Raw genomic sequence first — 24,650 nt, forward strand, 5'->3', positions numbered from 1 at the left:
CTTACATAAATGCAAGTCACGTATAATCAAAACAATGACTATTGAAATTCGGTAACAATACAATCCATGCTATCACATTAAAGTAGCACACGGTATTGACACACACAATATCATGAAACACAAAACAATATTACAAAACACTACTAAATAAAATTATAGTGATTAACAATTAATTAGTTATTTCAACAACACGTTACTGTTGACATTAAACCAACGCCATACCAAAGAGACACGCGAGCGACCATGTTGAAAAATTCGTCGCGCGCACATACAAATAACAGCCAATGCAATACAATACAGCATCATAATAGCAATGTTAGGTACTAATAAAAAAAAAAAAAAAAAAAAAAAAAAAAAAAAAAAAAAAAAAAACAAGGAAAAGGGGGAGAGAGTTAAGGAAAATATATATAATAAATAACAACTAACATAATTATAACATATTATATATATTATATTATATACAGGGATACAGTATTCGTACAAAGGAACAGATCCAAACGAAAATTATATCTATAAAAAAAAATAAATAATATATATATGTAATATAGTGATATAATATATTTACAAGGAATGGATGATACAGATGTTAATCGGACAGAAAAAGACGATTGTTGTTCAACCTGAACTATTCACACCAAACGTACAGAAAACAGCACAACTAAATAATTAGATAACGACTCGACTTTCACAAAATGCAATCAACACTCTCTCGGCAACGCCACTCGCAAACTCTGTTTGTTGATTCCTTTTCTCCCGTCCCTTGGCAACCGCTCGTGGCCAAGATCACGTAGGTCTCCTCTTTCCAAAACTACGCGATCAAAAACAAACGCCGCGGCTCTCGCGACATTCCACGCGGATCACCCGCCAACTCCCAGGCCTCTCACTCACGATACTACATATATACATTAACTATTTTTATATGTGTGTACAGAACTGATGGCGAACTCATCAACCATTTTCTGAACGACGGATGGAACAACATGAATAGCAATTCACACAGTGGAACTGTAAAGTATTTGTACGAAACCAAATACTGATGCTATCCACCTGTTTATTATTATATTTATAACTAAATTATAATATAATTTATTATAATTTATTATAATATAATAACTAAATATTATAAATTATATTTATAACTATGCATATAATTTTCACTTATGTTCACCACTATATATATATATACTCGAAGACAAGGTACATTTGTGATATTTATTCCTATTGATGATATATACTTATATATTTATAACAATAAAACAAATCTCATTTATACTACTTACCAATACGTACGCATATATGTATGTCGGATCACGATTCGAGTTTTGGGCGCGCGACGACTCTTCATGTGGACTAGCCATCGTTTCACAAAGCCGAGATTTTATTTACACGTATATACAGGTCTATCACTAAGCTTAACAAATAATAAGTACAACTAATAATAAGTCTAACAAACACTAAGACTAATGAATAATACGATCTACGAATAATTAAATTAAATAATACTATTAGCAATGTTTGAGTTCAAACGAATCCACGGTCACCGGGATAACTCCTTACTAAGCGAAACTGACTTAGACGCAAATGCGATCGTCGAAAATGCTCGATGTATCACTCTCCAAGGCAATCGCAAGAATGCCAGCCTCGTGGTGATTTTTCTCCCTGTACGATTGCATTTTGTTTTCTATACCCGTTTGGAAGCATCGAGAAGGTTCCAAACGCCGTTGCTAGGCACACTCGTTGGAAGCATCGAGAAAGTTCCAAACGCCGTTGCTAGGCAGTTTCTGCCTGGAGTTTTGATTACTAATACAATGTATGTCCCATTGCATCGGCACCTCCGAGGCAACATCACACGTGGCTAGGCCCGCTCTCGAGGCCGCATGCCGCCACAACCACATTTCTCGGAAAACACATACAACCACTCCAGACCTCCGTTAGATAAAACATCCATCCCGTGACCGTGGCTACGTTCAGCGACCGATTGTCACCTCGAACCCAATCTCGCTTATTACAAATCTTAAGCAATTACAACTATAATAAAATCTAGGCTAAGGTACTAGAGGATGTTCCCAAAATTTCCAAGGAAAGGCTTCGGCTTTCCTTTCATCTCCGACATGTATATAATTACAAGCCAAGTAGTATTCATAATATTTATTTTCACTGATAACAAGTACGTAAAACCTAAAATAAATCAAAGGTTTTAACAATAAAAAAAAAACAAAAAAAAGAAAGAGAAAGGGGAAGAAGAAAAATAAAGAAGAGAAAAAAGGAAAGAAAAAAAATATAATATTGTTAGGAAAGTGATACATTTACACTGTACATGAGAGTGTGTGTGTAAGGGCCAGAGGGCGTCAAGGCTTAGTGGAGACAAAAGACTGTTGCCAGATGTTAGCAGAATCTAGGATAGTCGGTTGGCGACCAGCGTGCGTGCAAGACGTTCTTCAGAGAGTAATATAGATGTATAACTGTTGTGTGGAAAATATAGGCAATAATTTGTATTCCCAAATCCTCGAATTTCCTTAACAAATATATATAAATATAAAATTTTCTTTTTCTATAAAAGGTTATTACTATTTCTGATAAACTCGAGAAATGAAAACATTATACCAATGTACACTGACACAAAGATACACCACACAGAAGAAACTAACAGAGAACGCTTTAAGCTTGGCAAACTTACCGCCCGACGAATTTGCATACACCATAACCAAAACCCAGGACACATGGCTTTGATTGTTATTTAATAAGGTTTTGGGTTTATAAAATAACGATTCACTTAGATTCGTTTTCTCCAATATATTTCAGTCTTATAACACGTCTTACCACACAGGAATCTCCAAGTCAATAGAACAACGTGGTCGACTTCTAAGACAAAAGAGCGTCGTTAGAAGTCGTACCAACTTAGCTTGTAGTATGCAGCGATCATACCAACTTAACATTTCTCAACACTCCCCTTTGATCGCTAGTTTCTACAAGCCCCATAGCTTTGGTAAATTGCTGGGTCTTAATCCTATTTAGGCCTTTGGTGAGAATGTCAGCCACATTCTCAGGACTAGGTACATAAGTATAATCTAGTATCCCCTTTGATACGCAGTTCTTAACGTAAAAGTAGCGCACTTGGACGTGCTTAGAACTCTCAGCAACTATTTCGTCCTTTGACCATGAAATAGCTCCGATATTATCGCAGAATATCTTGCAGGGGCGATGGCAATATGACAGTTGACCCAATTCCTTTAACAGTAAAGAAATCCACACTGTTTCCCTTGCTGCTTCCTGCATTGCCACAAATTCCGCTTCGCACGTAGATTGAGCTATAATCGGTTGTTTTTTGGATAGCCAGGATATCGCACCACCAGCGAGTATGAACACATACCCGCTCCTGGATTTCCTGTCTACCGTACAACCCGCAAAATCCGAGTCGCAAAACACCTTCAGAGGTTGCCCGGTCCTTTGGTATACTAACTTCAAGTCTTTGGTATTTAGTAAATATCTGAATACCCGCTTCGCTGCTTTCCAATCGGATACAGTCGGATTCGCGCATCTTTGGCTTAGTTTCCCTATTGCACACGCAACATCAGGACGACTTACAGTAGCTACATACATTATGTGCCCCACAGCTTGTTCATATAATTTACTGTCGAGAGGCTCATCACGTTCAATATCAAAACCAGCCTCGCATTCTCTAGCTAGCGGTGTCGACACTCCCACCACCCCAACCTCACGAGTAATGTCAAACAGATCCAGCATTTGACCTATCTGTACAGATTGATCGAATACTACAGTGGTGCTGTTTGGCTTACTCAGGTGGATGGACAGAAATTGAGTGTCTACGCCTAGCATTCTAACATCTAATTTGTCCTTAATCCTAGTTTTGAATATCTCAATCCACTCATTCGTCCCAAACACGAGGATGTCGTCCACATACACAGCTACAATAAATTTTTTAGACGCATATATATATATATAAATATATTTCAATCAATCAATTTGGACAGTTACATATAAGTATAAACATATATGCCGAACATGTAATAACCTAGTAAATATTAGAGACAGTGCTTCCAATACTATGCAATAAATACAATATTATCAATTTATGAAATAAAAGTATACATGAAGTCAAAAACTAATAGTTTAACGAATACATAAAACATACAATATTGTATTATTAAAGAAATGAAGGTTACATTGTCAGAAACATATATATATATATATATATGTCGGAGATGAGAGAACACCGGAGCCTTTGGAATTTTGGATAACCCCGCAACATTGTAACCTAGAGTCTACTATAGCTGTAATTGAACAATTGTAGTTATTCAACCCGATTGTAATTATTCGAGAATAGTGATAATGAGCTTTGGCTCGAGGCGACAGTCAGTCGCCGAACGTAGCCGCGGTCACGGGATGAACGCTTTGCCTAACAAAGGTATGAAGTAATTCTATAGCTCTCCTTAAAAGAAATATTTGTGGCGACACGCGACAGTAAACATTCCAACGGTTTCTGTCCCGTGGCTCGCCACGTGCAGACCCTATTCTTCGAGTAAGATGATTGCCAGATGTCGATGCGTCTCCGCAGTACATGTTCGGCTAGCCCGAGGGCCCGTTATAAATCTTAAGGTTTAGTTAACTAAAGTCCTTCAAACAGACAAACAGTCTTTGTCCCAACTACGGGAAGATAGGGGAGACATATTTTTCAACGAGCGGCGTCTCCCACTAGCAACTTTCCCTCGAGGGCGGCTAGCATCCTTTTCTAACCACCGATATGGAGATTAACCAATTAGCAGCAACACTTTCTGAACGAAGGCTTTTCTCGACGAATCCGATGATCTCGTATCCTTAGACACACCCCGTTATAGTTTTCCTGTGTGGCATCATCGGGACGGAAAAGGCATTCTCGCTCGCGATCTCATCGATCCAAGAGTAACGCCTTCGCGATCAGTGATTATTCTCAGACTTAGACTTTGTGAGTACGTTCTGTTGTCATCCCGTTGACCGCGGATTCGTTATTGAACCTAGGATCATTGTCATTAGTATCTCGAGCACCTAACTACCGCGGTTACCTGTCCGGTTCTATAATAATCGTATTTGCACTAGTCAATGTCTTCTCTATTGCATAACGACAACGTGTAACCCAAACGAAGATTCGTTTCACGCCCCTAACCCTAATTCTAATGTAAACCCGACATATATATATATATATATATATATATATATATATATATATATATATATATATATATATATACGTATTCATATGCATATTTCTCCTGGCAGTGTAGTATTCATACGAAATGAAATGTCAATTACTTATTAATCCTTTACCGGAATGTAGGCTAGTTATAAGTATGTATCTTAGATGATCGATTTGAATCAATAATGTAGAATGCGCATACATTAATAGTAGTTTAGTTTAGAATATAATTTATATATTTATATATAAACATGCATGTTCCGTAATATAGTTCTTATTTTATAATTCTTTACCGGAATGTAGGCTAGTTTTAAGTATGTATCTTAGATTATCGATTTGATAGAATGCGCACACACATATATATATATATATATATGTTTCTGACAATGTAACCTTCATTTCTTTAATAATACAATATTGTATGTTTTATGTATTCGTTAAACTATTAGTTTTTGACTTCATGTATACTTTTATTTCATAAATTGATAATATTGTATTTATTGCATAGTATTGGAAGCACTGTCTCTAATATTTACTAGGTTATTACATGTTCGGCATATATGTTTATACTTATATGTAACTCTCCAAATTGATTGATTGAAATATATATATATATATATATATATATATATATATTCCTGGCGTTTCAATTATTTTCCCCTTTTGTAGTTATTCTTATTTCCTGGTTTATTTTGAATTGTGTGTATATGTATTTTGTTTATTGGTTGGATCCGTTAATCGCCCTCGTTTTGTTAATCCTTCCTTTCGTTTCGTAGTGCCGTGTGTTCGTTTGTGCATTCAAATCCTTATTCGCTTGTTTTGTATAGAATGGTTTTCTTGTTCTTGTTACGGCGTGTGCGGAGCGCGGGACGTGACACCCCCGCCCTTGAAGTTCAAATTTCCAAAGGAAATTTGACTGATGGTATCTCTGAGTTCGCTCAAGGCGGACGTAGATGTCGTTGGTAGTTGAGTGACTACCGGTGTTATCGATATCCCTTGAGGTTGTGCTGTTTGATCATCGATATTTCGTCTTCTTTTGAGGTATCGTAGCGGGTGGGTGACTGAGCCGCATATTGCTCCTAATAGGGCGATTCCACATTCGTAAGTTTCACGTAACTGGTATCCGTGTGCGGCTATATCTATTATTGTTTTGATTAGTTTAAATATTGCGAGTATTCCAAATATTGCTGCACTGACAGTTCCAAATTCCATAAAACCAGTCCATAAGCTTGATACGGTATTTTTCGCTATTGTCGTTAATGTGTTTTGTCCATCATTCCCAGGATGTTTACTGTTCCAGGGACGATTGTTTTTCCTGTTGCTCCTCTCGCCAATGCGTTCGAGACTGCAGATTTTCTGCCGGGAACATGACGTGGCTTCCGCTCGTGGCCAACGACGATGGTGCTGAATATCGCCACGTTTGGCGCACGTCCGGGTGGAGTTCCTGTGGTGCGATTCCTTTGCCAAACGGGTAGTTCCGAGTAGCATTTTGTTGTATGTCGTACCTTTACTTGTACCGGAATGCATTTGACTATATGGATCGCTTCTCCTGCGATCAGAGCCATGTGTCCTGGGTTTTGGTTATGGTGTATGCAAATTCGTCGGGCGGTAAGTTTGCCAAGCTTAAAGCGTTCTCTGTTAGTTTCTTCTGTGTGGTGTATCTTTGTGTCAGTGTATCATGGTATAATGTTTTCATTTCTCGAGTTTATCAGAAATAGTAATAACCTTTTATAGAAAAAGAAAATTTTATATTTATATATATTTGTTAAGGAAATTCGAGGATTTGGGAATACAAATTATTGCCTATATTTTCCACACAACAGTTATACATCTATATTACTCTCTGAAGAACGTCTTGCACGCACGCTGGTCGCCAACCGACTATCCTAGATTCTGCTAACATCTGGCAACAGTCTTTTGTCTCCACTAAGCCTTGACGCCCTCTAACCCTTACACACACACTCTCATGTACAGTGTAAATGTATCACTTCCCTAACAATATTATATTTTTTTTCTTTCCTTTTTTCTCTTCTTTATTTTTCTTCTTCCCCTTTTTCTTTCTTTTTTTTGTTTTTTTTTTATTGTTAAAACCTTTGATTTATTTTAGGTTTTACGTACTTGTTATCAGTGAAAATAAATATTATGAATACTACTTGGCTTGTAATTATATACATGTCGGAGATGAAAGGAAAGCCGAAGCCTTTCCTTGGAAATTTTGGGAACATCCTCTAGTACCTTAGCCTAGATTTTATTATAGTTGTAATTGCTTAAGATTTGTAATAAGCGAGATTGGGTTCGAGGTGACAATCGGTCGCTGAACGTAGCCACGGTCACGGGATGGATGTTTTATCTAACGGAGGTCTGGAGTGGTTGTATGTGTTTTCCGAGAAATGTGGTTGTGGCGGCATGCGGCCTCAAGAGCGGGCCTAGCCACGTGTGATGTTGCCTCGGAGGTGCCGATGCAATGGGACATACATTGTATTAGTAATCAAAACTCCAGGCAGAAACTGCCTAGCAACGGCGTTTGGAACTTTCTCGATGCTTCCAACGAGTGTGCCTAGCAACGGCGTTTGGAACCTTCTCGATGCTTCCAAACGGGTATAGAAAACAAAATGCAATCGTACAGGGAGAAAAATCACCACGAGGCTGGCATTCTTGCGATTGCCTTGGAGAGTGATACATCGAGCATTTTCGACGATCGCATTTGCGTCTAAGTTAGTTTCGCTTAGTAAGGAGTTATCCCGGTGACCGTGGATTCGTTTGAACTCAAACATTGCTAATAGTATTATTTAATTTAATTTAATTATTCGTAGATCGTATTATTCATTAGTCTTAGTGTTTGTTAGACTTATTATTAGTTGTACTTATTATTTGTTAAGCTTAGTGATAGACCTGTATATACGTGTAAATAAAATCTCGGCTTTGTGAAACGATGGCTAGTCCACACGAAGAGTCGTCGCGCGCCCAAAATTCGAATCGTGATCCGACATACATATATGCGTACGTATTGGTAAGTAGTATAAATGAGATTTGTTTTATTGTTATAAATATATAAGTATATATCATCAATAGGAATAAATATCACAAATGTACCTTGTCTTCGAGTATATATATATATATATATATATATATATACATATATATATATATATAGTGGTGAACATAAGTGAAAATTATATGCATAGTTATAAATATTGTTTGTTTACAGGTGGATAGCATCAGTATTTGGTTTCGTACAAATACTTTACAGTTCCACTGTGTGAATTGCTATTCATGTTGTTCCATCCGTCGTTCAGAAAATGGTTGATGAGTTCGCCATCAGTTCTGTACACACATATAAAAATAGTTAATGTATATATGTAGTATCGTGAGTGAGAGGCCTGGGAGTTGGCGGGTGATCCGCGTGGAATGTCGCGAGAGCCGAGGCGTTTGTTTTTGATCGCGTAGTTTTGGAAAGAGGAGACCTACGTGATCTTGGCCACGAGCGGTTGCCAAGGGACGGGAGAAAAGGAATCAACAAACAGAGTTTGCGAGTGGCGTTGCCGAGAGAGTGTTGATTGCATTTTGTGAAAGTCGAGTCGTTATCTAATTATTTAGTTGTGCTGTTTTCTGTACGTTTGGTGTGAATAGTTCAGGTTGAACAACAATCGTCTTTTTCTGTCCGATTAACATCTGTATCATCCATTCCTTGTAAATATATTATATCACGATATTACATATATATATTATTTATTTTTTTTTATATATATAATTTTCGTTTGGATCTGTTCCTTTGTACGAATACTGTATCCCTGTATATAATATAATATATATAATATGTTATAATTATGTTAGTTGTTATTTATTATATATATTTTCCTTAACTCTCTCCCCCTTTTCCTTGTTTTTTTTTTTTTTTTTTTTTTTTTTTTTTTTTTTTTTTTTTATTAGTACCTAACATTGCTATTATGATGCTGTATTGTATTGCATTGGCTGTTATTTGTATGTGCGCGCGACGAATTTTTCAACATGGTCGCTCGCGTGTCTCTTTGGTATGGCGTTGGTTTAATGTCAACAGTAACGTGTTGTTGAAATAACTAATTAATTGTTAATCACTATAATTTTATTTAGTAGTGTTTTGTAATATTGTTTTGTGTTTCATGATATTGTGTGTGTCAATACCGTGTGCTACTTTAATGTGATAGCATGGATTGTATTGTTACCGAATTTCAATAGTCATTGTTTTGATTATACGTGACTTGCATTTATGTAAGTCTCGTTTAATTTAGTTAATGTTTTGTGTATTGTGTTACCAGTTATTTCGTGTAGCATAACTTTATTCCTTCGCTCCGAGGTCAGTTATGTCTTGTCGTTAATATTTAGTTAGTCTATCTTGATTAATATATATATTTAACAAATATTTAAGAAACAATGGCGAGTGTAGTGGAATCGTTGGACGAAGAAATGGTTTTGACATTGTCGGAAAAGCTTAAAGCATGGGATGCGAACTTTCGCGATATGAGTGCAAAACTCGCCGAATTACAAAGCGGCTTATTCGAACTTAAAACAAAACAAGAACCTAAAACACCCGTATCGCCGCCGACAACGCAACAAGAGACGGTCCAGCCGAGTGGACATACCCAGCCAATTAAGCTAAAAGATGCGATCGAATCGGTGCCAGTGTTTGACGGATATCGACCATCGGTATTCCACTTTTTAAGAGCTTGTGAGCGCGCGCGAAATATGATTTCCAGATATCAAGAACCTCAATTGGTAAAATTGTTAGTAAATAAGCTCCGTGGACACGCGCTCCTCGCCATCGAAGACACAGAATTAACGAGTCTAAACGATTTCGGAAACAAATTAAAGGATCTATTCGGCCCAAAGAAATCTCTTAACGAATATAAAGGGGAATTAGGAACGATATTTCAACGACCCGGGGAAGACATATTAGATTATATGGATCGCGTTAGAAATCTTAGATTGGCAATAATGGACGGAGAAAGAGGCGACTACGGCATCATATCCCCCGATATCCAAGATACTATAGATTGGGAAACGAAAGAAGCTTTCGTTAAAGGACTTCCGAACGAGGTATATGTGCGAGTAAAAATAGCAGGGTACCATACTTTAGAAGATGCGTATCGTCAAGCCGTCAAAGCAACACACGAATTGAAACAAATAACCGATAGAACGCGACCCCAACGACCGACACCCTCGAACTATTACAGACGCGACAACGCACATCCTTCGAACACTAACAACAATATCAGGAACAACCGCCAAGATCGAAGATCGCTACCTCCATCGCAGAATTTTTTGAATTCTACAAGACAAAATATCACGTGTAACTATTGCAAAAAACCCGGGCATCTAGTGAAAGACTGTTACAAATTTAAAGCCCGAGTAGATGCCGGATTAATCGTACCCTATGCTTCGAGACCATCGGGAAACCAAACACGTCCTTCGGGAGAATGGGGCGAGCCACGAAGGAACGATACGCCGAATCGCCCAAGAGTACAGGCGGCAACCAGGCGACCGGCGCCGACGGCAACAAACAGAACAAGGACAGCCACCCCCGCGAGATCGACTCCACCACCCATAACGAGAGACAGAGCGAACGCAATGCCGACCATAAGATCGAACGAACAACCACTAAATATTGTGGGGGAGTCATCCCACAACCAAACGAGGTCACAGACAGAGAATCCAGAATCTCAAGGCAAAAGGAAAAGAGTGAAGCACAAGCAACCGGCGAAGGAAAATCATCAGGAGTTGAATTCAGATTCGGAAGGCGACCTCTCCGAATTATTTCAATAAAATTTAACGATTCCCCAACGAACCCAACTGCACGAATAGTTTCCCCAGATCTAAAGACTAAGACGAGTTTATTATTAGACTCTGGATCGGAAATCAACATTATCAAGAAACCTGCTTTACTCGATTCAGCCATCATAGACGAAAAGGAATCAATCGAAGTGCGAGGAATTACGGCAACGAGCCTGGTCTCCCTAGGGCAGACGGTAATACAGGTTGCGGGCCATCCGGTTGGTTTTCATCATAGTCGATGATTCATTGCTAATCGATCAAGACGGAATCCTAGGATCCGAATTTTTTGCAGGTTGTAAGGCTCGTTTAGATTATGAGGGAAAACATATCAGATGGGGAAATATTTATATTCCCTTCGATAGTAAAGAAAAAATAATTATACCGAAGCGAAGTTCAATAACGTGTTCAGTTAATATCGCTAATCCAGAGATAAAAGAGGGATTTATTCCAAGAATCGAGCCGAACAAGGGAATCTATTTTGGTAATGCAGTTGTGAGGAATCATAAAGGAAAAGGTTACATAAGAGTAATAAATACTACTTCGAGAGATTACGTATTTACAACACCAACGATGGTAATTAAAGAATTTGAAAATCCCCCCCGCCCCCCACCCCGCTTCCTAGGACAGCGTGCAATACAGTTCTAAGATCGGAGGAAAGTAGATACGATAAAATAAATGAGTTACTACGACTCGAACATTTGAACGAAGAAGAAAAGGAAAACGCTAAAAAATTGATTCGTAATAATCAAGATAGGTTTCATATTCCAGGAGATACATTGGAAGCAACCGAAGTTCTGGAACATAGGATAATTACAACGGATAATATACCCATCAATACTAAACAGTATCGATATCCACCAATACATCGAGAAGAAATAAATCGACAGGTCCAAGAACTACTAGATACGGACGTAGTGGAACCATCAATATCTCCATATAACTCCCCGTTATGGATTGTGCTCAAAAACCCGATTCGCAAGGAAATAAGCGCTGGAGATTAGTCATCGATTATAGAAAATTGAACGATAAAACGATTGGCGATGCCTTCCCACTACCCAACATTACAGAAATATTGGATCAATTAGGAAGTGCAAAATATTTTTCCACGTTTGACTTGGCATCGGGCTTTCACCAGATCCGTATGTCACAGGAAGATGCCCACAAAACTGCATTTTCGACACCATACGGGCATTTTCAATTCAAAAGAATGCCCTTTGGATTAAAAGATGCCCCAGCAACATTTCAACGTTTGATGAATTCAATATTATCTGGTCTGCAAGGAATAGAACTATTCGTCTATCTGGATGACATAGTGATTTATTCCACGTCTCTCCAGGAACGCGAAATTAAATTTAATAAATTAATGGAAAGACTGAGGAAAGCTAAATTACGATTACAACCTGATAAGTGCGAATTTTTACGACACGAGGTGAATTATTTAGGACATATAATTAGTGAGGATGGCGTGAAACCCGACCCAAAGAAAGTCGAAGCCGTATCAAAATTTCCACGACCAAAGAGGGCGAAAAATATCAAACGATTTCTGGGACTAGCAGGATATTACAGAAGATTTATACCCGATTTCCCCAAGGTCGCGAAACCATTGACACAACTATTAAAGAAAGATACTCCCTTTAAATGGACAGAAAATCAAGAAAACGCATTCAATAATTTAAAGACAGCGTTAGTGACGAAACCCATCCTGCAATATCCAGACTTTTCTAAACCCTTTAACCTTACTACAGACGCATCAGGATATGCAATAAGCGGTGTACTGAGTCAAGGGCCAATCGGAAAGGATTTGCCGATTGCGTATGCCTCAAGGCTATTAAATCCCGCCGAACGAAACTACTCTACCATAGAAAAGGAGTGTCTGGCAATTGTTTACAGCGCAATGCACTTCCGACCGTATCTTTACGGAAGAAAGTTTACCATCGTAACCGATCATAAACCTTTAGCTTGGATGCATTCTATCAAAGATCCTACTTCAAGAATTTGGAAATGGAAATTAAAGTTATCGGACTTCGAATTTGATATTGTATACAAAGAAGGCAGGGCGAACGCAAACGCAGACGCATTATCTAGGAACCCTCCGGAAGTTTGTTTACCAATCAGAAAGAGAGAGGAAGTCTCACCGATTCGCTATCCTGTCTCAAAAAGATTCGAAATAGATACGTCAACCGAAGACTCTCCCATATTCGAAGCTAAACCACATGTCTTGCCTCAATCCAGTGATTCTAAAAATCAAGGAAAGGGTTTTACCCGAAAACATTTTACAATAGAAGAAACCCCCATAAAATATTTAGACCAAGCATTAGCAGAAATCGATGTAAGTACAGATAGAGAAATAACCAATCGAGAAAAAGAAGGCACGGATACAACAAGCGAAAAAGAGACCTCCACTGTAATTCCAGAACTAATTCAACAACGAGAAAAGGACACGAGACCTACGATAATTGCGGAACTAAGAATTTCAGAAACCCGAGACTCAATTGCGAGAGTAAATGACCATAAAGTAGTATTTATAGATATACATGGCAATCCGATAGATAAAGGAGCCTTAGAAATGAAGGAAACGGGAAAGTTACCTCGTTATGAAGATTTAATGTTAGAAAAAGCAAGATTGAATTACGATTCTGGAAAATACATTGTATTCCTACCGATAAAGGAAAATAGAAATATTCCAATAACACCAGAAAATTTAGTAAACTCGCTAAGATCTCTATTAGACGCAGTAAATGAGAAACAATACCCTGGCGATATACAATCAGAAAATTAAAGGAAATATTTATGGAAAAAACCTTAACCATCACCATTTGCACTGGGGAAGTAATTACCCCATCTGTGGAAGCGTGGAACAACATAATACGAGAAAAACATGAATCAAGCGTAGCAGGACACAAAGGAATAACAAAAACTTATCAAAGAATACGACAACATTACTATTGGGAAAATATGAAAAAGGAAATTCAAGATTACGTAAGAACATGTAAGGAATGTCAATTGAAGAAACTCACAAGAATAAAAGCAAAGCAACCAATGGTACTTACAGACACACCAGGTAAAGCGTTCGATAAGGTTAGTATGGATATTATAGGTCCATTACCAAAAACCCAAAAGGGAAACGAATATATATTAACTATCCAAGACTTATTAACAAAATACTCAATTGGGATTCCACTAGGAGGAATCTCTTCAGCCTCTCGGCCTATCTTAGCGGACGTTTTTGTAAAGCGATTTATTTGTCGTTTCGGGTCACCGAGAGCTATTCTCACTGATCAAGGAACGAACTTTACATCCTCACTAATGAAGAAAGTAGCAAAGAGATTCCGCATCAAACAATATACCACGACGGCATATCATCCACAAAGTAACGGTTCAATCGAAAGATCTCACCACGTGCTGATAGAATATCTCAAATTATACATTGAAAATTCCAAAAATTGGGACGAATGGGTAGAATTAGCTATGTTTTCCTATAATACCTCTGTACACGAAGGAACGAAATTCTCCCCGCACGAATTAGTTTTTGGACATCTAGCCAGAGAACCTACTGGTGAAGTAATAATCGAAGAGAACATGGAACCAACTTACGCAGAATATCTCGAAGATCTGTTCGATAAAATTAACACCGTACAACGAATGGCGAGAGAAAATTTGATAAAATCCAAACTAAGATCAAAAGAATATTACGACCGACGAATCAACCCCCAAGATTTTAAAATAGGAGATTCGATATATTTACTAAAAGAACCCAGTAAAGGAAAATTCTCCGATCAATATACTGGACCATACAAAGTGCTAGAAATCTTGCAGAACCAAAACGTCAAGATCGAAGTAAAAGGGATTCCGCGAACGGTGCATTTAAACAAGTTAAAACTAGCGCATAATCGAAATAAACAATGAATAAAGCGATTTCAGTGGGCAACGTAGTGCGGTAGTATATGTTATAGTGCTGTTCGTCGAATAATACAGATATCGAACACCTAAAAGGAAAAAGGAAAATTATTATACGTGTTTCAATTATTGCTTAAATATAAAACGTGTTAACTTAATGAACAATTAACTAGTGAAAGTGAAAGTTACCTTGTGAACAAGTGATCAACATACAAGAAAGTGTACGTGCAAGTATAGGTTATGGATCGTTGTTCGTGGAACACAATGTATGACAGCTACCTAAAATAAGTGAATAAATTAGTTTCAATTGTCTCAGTGCAAAATACAAGGTTACTAAATGTTATAACTATATTATGGATAAATCAAAAGGAGGTGTAACACTGTCCGTCGAATAATACAGATAGCGAAAACCTAAAAAGAAAAAGGGAAAATTATTATGTGTACTCCAATTATTGTTTGAATATACAACGTGTCGATTCAATAAATAATTAAAAGAGGGGAAGTGAAAGTTACCTTGTAAACAAGTAATCATCAAACAAGAAGGTCTACATGCAAAATATGATATGGCTCCCTGCTTGCGGGACACCATGTACCAGCTGAAAATAAACGAACGAATTAACTTCAATTGCCTTAATGCAAAGAGCAGCATCGCTAAATGTTATAACGGTGCTGTGGAGGCGTGGCAGTGTTCGTCGAATGACACAGATAGCGGAAACTTGGAAAAAGAAAAGAAGTTTATTACGAGTGTTCCAATCACTGTTTGAATGTAAAACGTGTTAGTTCAACGAATAACGAAAACAGTGAAAGTGCAACTTACCTCGTGAACAATCAATCACCATACAAGGAAGTGTACATGCATGGATTTCGCAGATTAACAAAAAGAAATAAAATAGCTGATAAATATAGAAAGTGGTTAGAAAATAATTAAGATAGATTAATTGAGAGTTAGTAATAAATATAACCGGAGTAAAAGGATATTTTATTGTGTATTAATCTACGTAGTATTGTTATATTATTATATCTAACATGTAGAAGTGGATTTTGTACGCATATATGTATATAGTTACAATCCAAGTAGTATTCATAATATTTATTTTCACTGATAACAAGTACGTAAAACCTAAAATAAAACAAAGGTTTTAACAATAAAAAAAAAACAAAAAAAAGGGGGAAGAAGAAAAAAAAAGAAGAAAAAAAAAGGAAAGAAAAAAAATATAATATATATAAATATAAAATTTTCTTTTTCTATAAAAGGTTATTCCTATTTCTGATAAACTCGAGAAACGAAAACATTATACCATGATACACTGACACAAAGATACACCACACAGAAGAAACTAATAGAGAACGCTTTAAGCTTGGCAAACTTACCGCCCGACGAATTTGCATACACCATAACCAAAACCCAGGACACATGGCTTTGATTGTTATTTAATAAGGTTTTGGGTTTATAAAATAACGATTCACTTAGATTCGTTTTCTCCAATATATTTCAGTCTTATAACACGTCTTACCACACAGGAATCTCCAAGTCAATAGAACAACGTGGTCGACTTCTAAGACAAAAGAGCGTCGTTAGAAGTCGTACCAACTTAGCTTGTAGTAAGCAGCGATCATACCAACTTAACATTTCTCAACACTCCCCTTTGATCGCTAGTTTCTACAAGCCCCATAGCTTTGGTAAATTGCTGGGTCTTAATCCTATTTAGGCCTTTGGTGAGAATGTCAGCCACATTCTCAGGACTAGGTACATAAGTATAATCTAGTATCCCCCTCGATACGCAGTTCTTAACGTAAAAGTAGCGCACTTGGACGTGCTTAGAACTCTCAGCAATTATTTCGTCCTTTGACCATGAAATAGCTCCGATATTATCGCAGAATATCTTGCAGGGGCGATGGCAATATGACAGTTGACCCAATTCCTTTAACAGTAAAGAAATCCACACTGTTTCCCTTGCTGCTTCCTGCATTGCCACAAATTCCGCTTCGCACGTAGATTGAGCTATAATCGGTTGTTTTTTGGATAGCCAGGATATCGCACCACCAGCGAGTATGAACACATACCCGCTCCTGGATTTCCTGTCTACCGTACAACCCGCAAAATCCGAGTCGCAGAACACCTTCAGAGGTTGCCCGGTCCTTTGGTATACTAACTTCAAGTCTTTGGTATTTAGTAAATATCTGAATACCCGCTTCGCTGCTTTCCAATCGGATACAGTCGGATTCGCGCATCTGTGGCTTAGTTTGCCTATTGCACACGCAACATCAGGACGACTTACAGTAGCTACATACATTATGTGCCCCACAGCTTGTTCATATAATTTACTGTCGAGAGGCTCATCACGTTCAATATCAAAACCAGCCTCGCATTCTCTAGCTAGCGGTGTCGACACTCCCACCACCCCAACCTCACGAGTAATGTCAAACAGATCCAGCATTTGACCTATCTGTACAGATTGATCGAATACTACAGTGGTGCTGTTTGGCTTACTCAGGTGGATGGACAGAAATTGAGTGTCTACGCCTAGCATTCTAACATCTAATTTGTCCTTAATCCTAGTTTTGAATATCTCAATCCACTCATTCGTCCCAAACACGAGGATGTCGTCCACATACACAGCTACAATAAATTTTTTAGACGCATATATATATATATATAAATATATTTCAATCAATCAATTTGGACAGTTACATATAAGTATAAACATATATGCCGAACATGTAATAACCTAGTAAATATTAGAGACAGTGCTTCCAATACTATGCAATAAATACAATATTATCAATTTATGAAATAAAAGTATACATGAAGTCAAAAACTAATAGTTTAACGAATACATAAAACATACAATATTGTATTATTAAAGAAATGAAGGTTACATTGTCAGAAATATATATATGTGTGCGAATTCTATCAAATCGATAATCTAAGATACATACTTAAAACTAGCCTACATTCCGGTAAAGAATTATAAAATAAGAACTATATTACTATATATTAGAACTATATTATAAATGAAATTAGAACTATATATATATATATATATATATATATATATATATATATATATATATATATATATATATATATATATATATATATATATTCCTGGCGTTTCAATTATTTTCCCCTTTTGTAGTTATTCTTATTTCCTGGTTTATTTTGAATTGTGTGTATATGTATTTTGTTTATTGGTTGGATCCGTTAATCGCCCTCGTTTTGTTAATCCTTCCTTTCGTTTCGTAGTGCCGTGTGTTCGTTTGTGCATTCAAATCCTTATTCGCGTGTTTTGTATAGAATGGTTTTCTTGTTCTTGTTACGGCGTGTGCGGAGCGCGGGACGTGACACCCCCGCCCTTGAAGTTCAAATTTCCAAAGGAAATTTGACTGATGGTATCTCTGAGTTCGCTCAAGGCGGACGTAGATGTCGTTGGTAGTTGAGTGACTACCGGTGTTATCGATATCCCTTGAGGTTGTGCTGTTTGATCATCGATATTTCGTCTTCTTTTGAGGTATCGTAGCGGGTGGGTGACTGAGCCGCATATTGCTCCTAATAGGGCGATTCCACATTCGTAAGTTTCACGTAACTGGTATCCGTGTGCGGCTATATCTATTATTGTTTTGATTAGTTTAAATATTGCGAGTATTCCAAATATTGCTGCACTGACAGTTCCAAATTCCATAAAACCAGTCCATAAGCTTGATACGGTATTTTTCGCTATTGTCGTTAATGTGTTTTGTCCATCATTCCCAGGATGTTTACTGTTCCAGGGACGATTGTTTTTCCTGTTGCTCCTCTCGCCAATGCGTTCGAGACTGCAGATTTTCTGCCGGGAACATGACGTGGCTTCCGCTCGTGGCCAACGACGATGGTGCTGAATATCGCCACGTTTGGCGCACGTCCGGGTGGAGTTCCTGTGGTGCGATTCCTTTGCCAAACGGGTAGTTCCGAGTAGCATTTTGTTGTATGTCGTACCTTTACTTGTACCGGAATGCATTTGACTATATGGATCGCTTCTCCTGCGATCAGAGCCATGTGTCCTGGGTTTTGGTTATGGTGTATGCAAATTCGTCGGGCGGTAAGTTTGCCAAGCTTAAAGCGTTCTCTGTTAGTTTCTTCTGTGTGGTGTATCTTTGTGTCAGTGTATCATGGTATAATGTTTTCATTTCTCGAGTTTATCAGAAATAGTAATAACCTTTTATAGAAAAAGAAAATTTTATATTTATATATATTTGTTAAGGAAATTCGAGGATTTGGGAATACAAATTATTGCCTATATTTCCCACACAACAGTTATACATCTATATTACTCTCTGAAGAACGTCTTGCACGCACGCTGGTCGCCAACCGACTATCCTAGATTCTGCTAACATCTGGCAACAGTCTTTTGTCTCCACTAAGCCTTGACGCCCTCTAACCCTTACACACACACTCTCATGTACAGTGTAAATGTATCACTTCCCTAACACGCCTCCTTACATTTATACTGTACACTTAATTTTATTTACATACTTGTCGAATTAACAAAATATTTAACATTTATCGCTTTATTTACATTTCTCTTATTTTACATTCATCCATGACCTAAACCTTTCAAATTTCTCTCTACACAGTGCCTTCGTAAAAATATCCGCAGTGTTTTCTTCTGTACTTACTTTTATTATGTTTATCTTATTTTCCTTTACGTACTCGTGAATGTAGTGGTAATGAACTTCGATGTGTTTAGAATTTTTTGTAAAAGTTCCGTATTTTGCTATACTCATTACTCCAGAGTTATCCTCATAGATTTTTACAGGGTTATCGTCTACATTTACATCGAAGATTTTCATTAGTTCTCTGATAGTCATTACTTCGCTCACCGCTTCCGATAGAGCAACATACTCTGCATACGTCGAGGCTTTTGTCACACACCTTTGTTTTTTAGACTTCCATCCAATTACATTTCCATACAATCTAATTACATACCCAGAAGTCGATTTCCTATCTATATGATCTCCTGCCCAATCAGCGTCCACATAACAATCTATCGTTTCGCACTTTTCATTTCTTTTATAATGTAGCCCTAAAACTCTAGTCCGGTACAAATATTTCAATATTCGCAAGGCATATTTAAAATGTGTCTCGTTACAACAATCTTGAAATCTACTCAGATAATTCACACTATAACTTATATCAGGTCTGGTATTTACACTAATATACAGCAATGCGCCAATTAAATTCTTGTATCCAATGTCCTCTCTATTTATCTCAGCTTTTTCAATTTTTAAGTTGGTCTCCATAGGTGTACAGTACAATTTGCTGTTATGTAATTTATATTTGTTTGCTAATGATTCTATGTATTTCTTTTGGCTTAATCTCATTTCATTTTTTAAATAATCATACTCTATATTTATTCCAAGATATTCTTTTACTTCACCTAAATCTTTCATTTCAAATTTATCAGTTAATAATTTTTTTACACTTTGTATCTTCCCTTTGTTTTTACTACAAATCAACAAATCGTCTACGTATATTAACAAATAAACAACATTTTCTCCCTCTCCATAAGTATATAGGCACAGCTCTATATTGTTCTTCTTAAAACCTAATCTCGTCACATACTTATCAAAACACTCATACCAGTCCCTCGGACTTTCTTTTAACCCATAAAGCGCTTTCGATAATTTACAAACTCTATTCGTTCCGTCCGCATATCCCTTTGGTTGATTTACATATACCTCCGAGGTTACTTCACCATTTAAAAAGGCAGTTTCTACATCCATTTGCTCAATTATTACTCCATTTTGACAACAATATGATAGCAATATCTTAAAGGTCTGATTACTCGCCACTGGAGAATATATGTCATCGGCTACGTTTCTTTGTTGAAATCCCCTTACCACTAATCTAGCCTTATACCTGTCCTCTGATTTTTTCGTGTAAACCCATTTTACATCTAATACTTCTTTGCCTTTTACCCTTTCTACCAATTTCCAAGTTTTATTCTTATAGAGACATTCTATTTCCTTATCCATAGCCTGTTTCCAAACTTCACTATTTTCACAACAAATCGCCTCCTCAAATGTGCAAAGGATATCTACTCTACAATAATTTGCGTGAATCTCACTACTGTTTTCCTTTTCTGGATACCTTACTGGAGTTTTCTTATTACGTGTAGATCTCCTAGGAATCTTTACGCTTTCAGAACTATTATCATTTTCATCTTCTCTACTTTCTAACTCTTCCTTATTCATGCTGTCCAATAAATAATTATCTTTACTATCATCGCTAACTGCATCGAATGAATTCTCCTCAAAACCGATACATTTTTTGTCTGTTTCTACGACCTCTACATGTCGCTACTGTTATTTTTACACATAATAGGACTCTCTAACCTACTTCACTATATCCTAACAGAATTCCCATATCTGCCTTCTTATCCCATTTGGAAACTCTTTTTTGTTCTGGCCTTCTTACAAAAACTTTACTTCCATATAGATGTAGATTTTTAACACTTGGTTTTCTCCCGAAGAATATTTCAAAAGGTGTCTTTCTTTCTATAGTATTCGCTAATATTCGATTTTTCAAGTATGCCGCTGTACAAACTATTTCCGGCCAGTACCTTTTATGTACTTTCGCTTCCGCTAACAAGCAACGCGCTATGTCCATCACTGTTCTATTATACCTTTCCGCTGTCCCGTTTAATTCATGTACGTATGTTGGGCAATTATTTATTCTTATACCTTTATCCCTAGCAAATTTATAAATTCGATTATTTAAATATTCTTTGCCATTATCGCATCTTAATATTTTTAACCTCTTGCCCGTTAAATTTTCGGCTTCATTTACGAACTGTACGAAAGAATCAAAGACCTCATCTTTTGATTTTATACAATAGATCCTAGCTATTTTACTATAATCATCGATAAATGAAATGAAATATTTTTCTCCATTGAATCCGGTAGTCTTAAAGGGACCACATACGTCCGTATGAATAATTTCCATTATTTCCCTAGCCTTAGTTCGATTATTTTTGAAAGGTAAGTTATGCATTTTGCTTTCTATACACACCCTACATTTCAAAAGTTCCTTTTCAAATTCATTCGGTATGCCAGTCACTAGCTGCTCTTTACCCAAAATCTCTAAATATTTAAAATTTACGTGTCCTAGCATCCTATGCCATCTTTCCTTTTTACTCATACCACTACGTTCGGCGCTGTTTACTAAGTGCTTCTTCCCTTTCAATATACTTTTTATTCTATATGTCCCATTCTCTTTGAACGCTACAGCTGTAAGTATATTATCCTCATCTATTACTTTCGCAATAGTTCGTTTGGAAATAACCGTATTCTTATTGTCTGTTAGTTTACCTAAACTAATCAAATTTGCGGACATTTCTTTCGCGTAAAATACTTTCCTCATATTTATTTTATTTTGTTTTCCGAATGCTTCAAAATAACTTATAACATTCCCAACTTTTGTCGCTTTTATCGGTCTATTATCGCCTAAATATATATTTACCGGTTCTTTTAGGTCGATAGATTTATCGAAATAATTTATATTATTAATTATGTGATCGCTACAACCGCTATCTAATAGCCACACTATTTCGTTCTTACTTATTTCATTCGTCTCACTGCTGTTTGCTGCGTGCGCCGTTGCTGTCCATATGCCTGCTCTTGAGTTTCCATGCTCGCCCGTGCCGGTTCTTGATTGACGATGAAAGTTTCCACGTCCTCTGCTCGTATTGCCTTTGTTCTCTCTTCCTCTGTTTCGACCACGTGTTGGCCCATGCCAATAGCCGTTACTGCTTCCCGCTTGGACGCCATTTTGACACTCTCTCGCAAAGTGTCCTAATCTTCCACATCTGAAGCATCCTTCCTTTTTTGCAGAAAAGGCGTTGGTTTGCCTTTCTCCTCGATTGGATTTATTTTTCTTCTCTGCTATTTCTATTTTATTTTTCACATACGCTACCGTTTGATTCTCTTCTTTCAATGCGTCTATTATGTCCGCTATGTAGCTGTATTCTTCGGGTAACGTATTCAGCATGTAATTCAGCTTTTCCCTCTCACTTACTTGTGCGTCCGCACTTTTTAATTCATTTATTAATTTTTCGAAATCGTTAAAGAATGATGCTGAATCACTGTAGTTCTCCAGTCTTATGTTTTCCAATCTCCTTCTGCATACGATCTGCAGTGCCGTCGACTCTTTCAAGTACATTTCATCGGACCTTTTTATTATATCATACGCCGTTTTTCCTTCCCTAACATACTCCAATTGTCTGTTCGATATTGCACTATAAATTATATTAATTGCCTTCAAGTCCTTTTTGTCCCAGTCTTCATCGTCTCTTTCGTTCTTCATTCTAGTTGTAACAACCTCGCATTCCTTATATTCGAGAAACATCGTGATTCTTTGCTTCCACATTCCATAATCCTCACCATCGAATATAAGTATCATGATTTCCGATCTCTCCATTTTAATTGATTCTTCTTTTTTTTCTTTTCTTACTCAAGCGTTCCTACGTGCTCGAAGTATATTTTTTCCTCTGAAAGTTTTTTTTTCTTTACTGAAAACTCACTCGCAAGATCGTAACCACGCACTAAATATCTTGCAAAACTAGTAACCACGCTCTGCTACCATGTTAAGGAAATTCGAGGATTTGGGAATACAAATAATTGACTATATTTCCCACACAACAGTTATACATCTATATTCCACTCTGAAAAACGTCTTGCACGCACGCTGGTCGCCAACCGACTATCCTAGATTCTTCTAACATCTGGCAACAGTCTTTTGTCTCCACTAAGACCTTGACGCCCTCTAACCCTTACACACACACTCTCATGTACAGTGTAAATGTATCTCTTCCCTAACAATTTCAATTCTTTGAATTTTGTTTGAATTATTGTTAATTACAATCACAATTTCTGATAATATCATGCACACGATTAAGTGTAACCACGCTCTTAATCGTTATCGTTGTCAATTACAATTATAATTCCAAGTTTACTTACATTCATTTTAACGAAACCAATGTTTACTACTAGAACACGCACATATTCGTACAACGATGTTAAAAATCTGAGCATAATGGAAATGTACGTACAGCAGATACTCACAGGAAAAACCAACGAGACTAATAATAAAATCAATGAATTAGAAAAAAAGAGCTATAGACAAATATCTTATAATATACCGTGGCATAATCTGCAATTTATTATAAAATAATTGATCCGAGCAGTATCAATTATAAAAGAAGATGGCTGAATGTGATAGACACTGTCGAATACTAATCAAATATAATCATTTAGTTAATCTTTAAGATTTAAGTTAAGATACATCTTTGAGGAATCAATAAGTGTTTCGCTAATAGCCTAATAGATCTCTTGATAGATCAAACGAAGAAATACCTAACCGCGATTACAGCCAATTGGTACATATTATTCGATACATAATTAATATTTGTATCACGTACAGCGATGCAAGTGGTATTGAAGAAAATAGCCATTTTACGTTACAACTATAACGAGTAAATTTACTCGTTTAACTTGAGAGGAATTAAAAAGGTACCTGACTTTTAAATAAGCATTAAATAAGAAATTTAAATATCGCAGACGGTGATGTAGGTGTTATTCAAGAAAAGAGAACATTTTATTTTGTAATTAGCACGAGTAAATGAACGAATATCGATAATATAATATAATGATTAATATGAATTTTATCTGGCTGATTATTTAAATACCATAACATATTTCACAGTAACGTCATCGA

At 36.8% G+C, this 24,650-nt stretch overlaps 1 protein-coding gene across 1 annotated transcript in view; it reads right to left on the reverse strand.

Moving 5' to 3' along the window:
* Positions 1-1,036: 1,036 nt before the first annotated feature.
* LOC126876414 (omega-amidase NIT2-A-like) overlaps positions 1,037-24,650 on the reverse strand; it is a 65,682-nt gene continuing 42,068 nt past the window's right edge. Inside the window, exon 4 of the mRNA XM_050639268.1 lies at positions 1,037-1,047. The gene's annotated coding sequence lies outside the window, so the exon portion shown is untranslated. The remainder of the gene's footprint in view (positions 1,048-24,650) is intronic.

Source organism: Bombus huntii, unplaced genomic scaffold (assembly GCF_024542735.1).
Source record: "Bombus huntii isolate Logan2020A unplaced genomic scaffold, iyBomHunt1.1 ctg00000074.1, whole genome shotgun sequence".
In the NCBI taxonomy this organism is placed as follows: Eukaryota; Metazoa; Arthropoda; class Insecta; order Hymenoptera; family Apidae; genus Bombus; species Bombus huntii.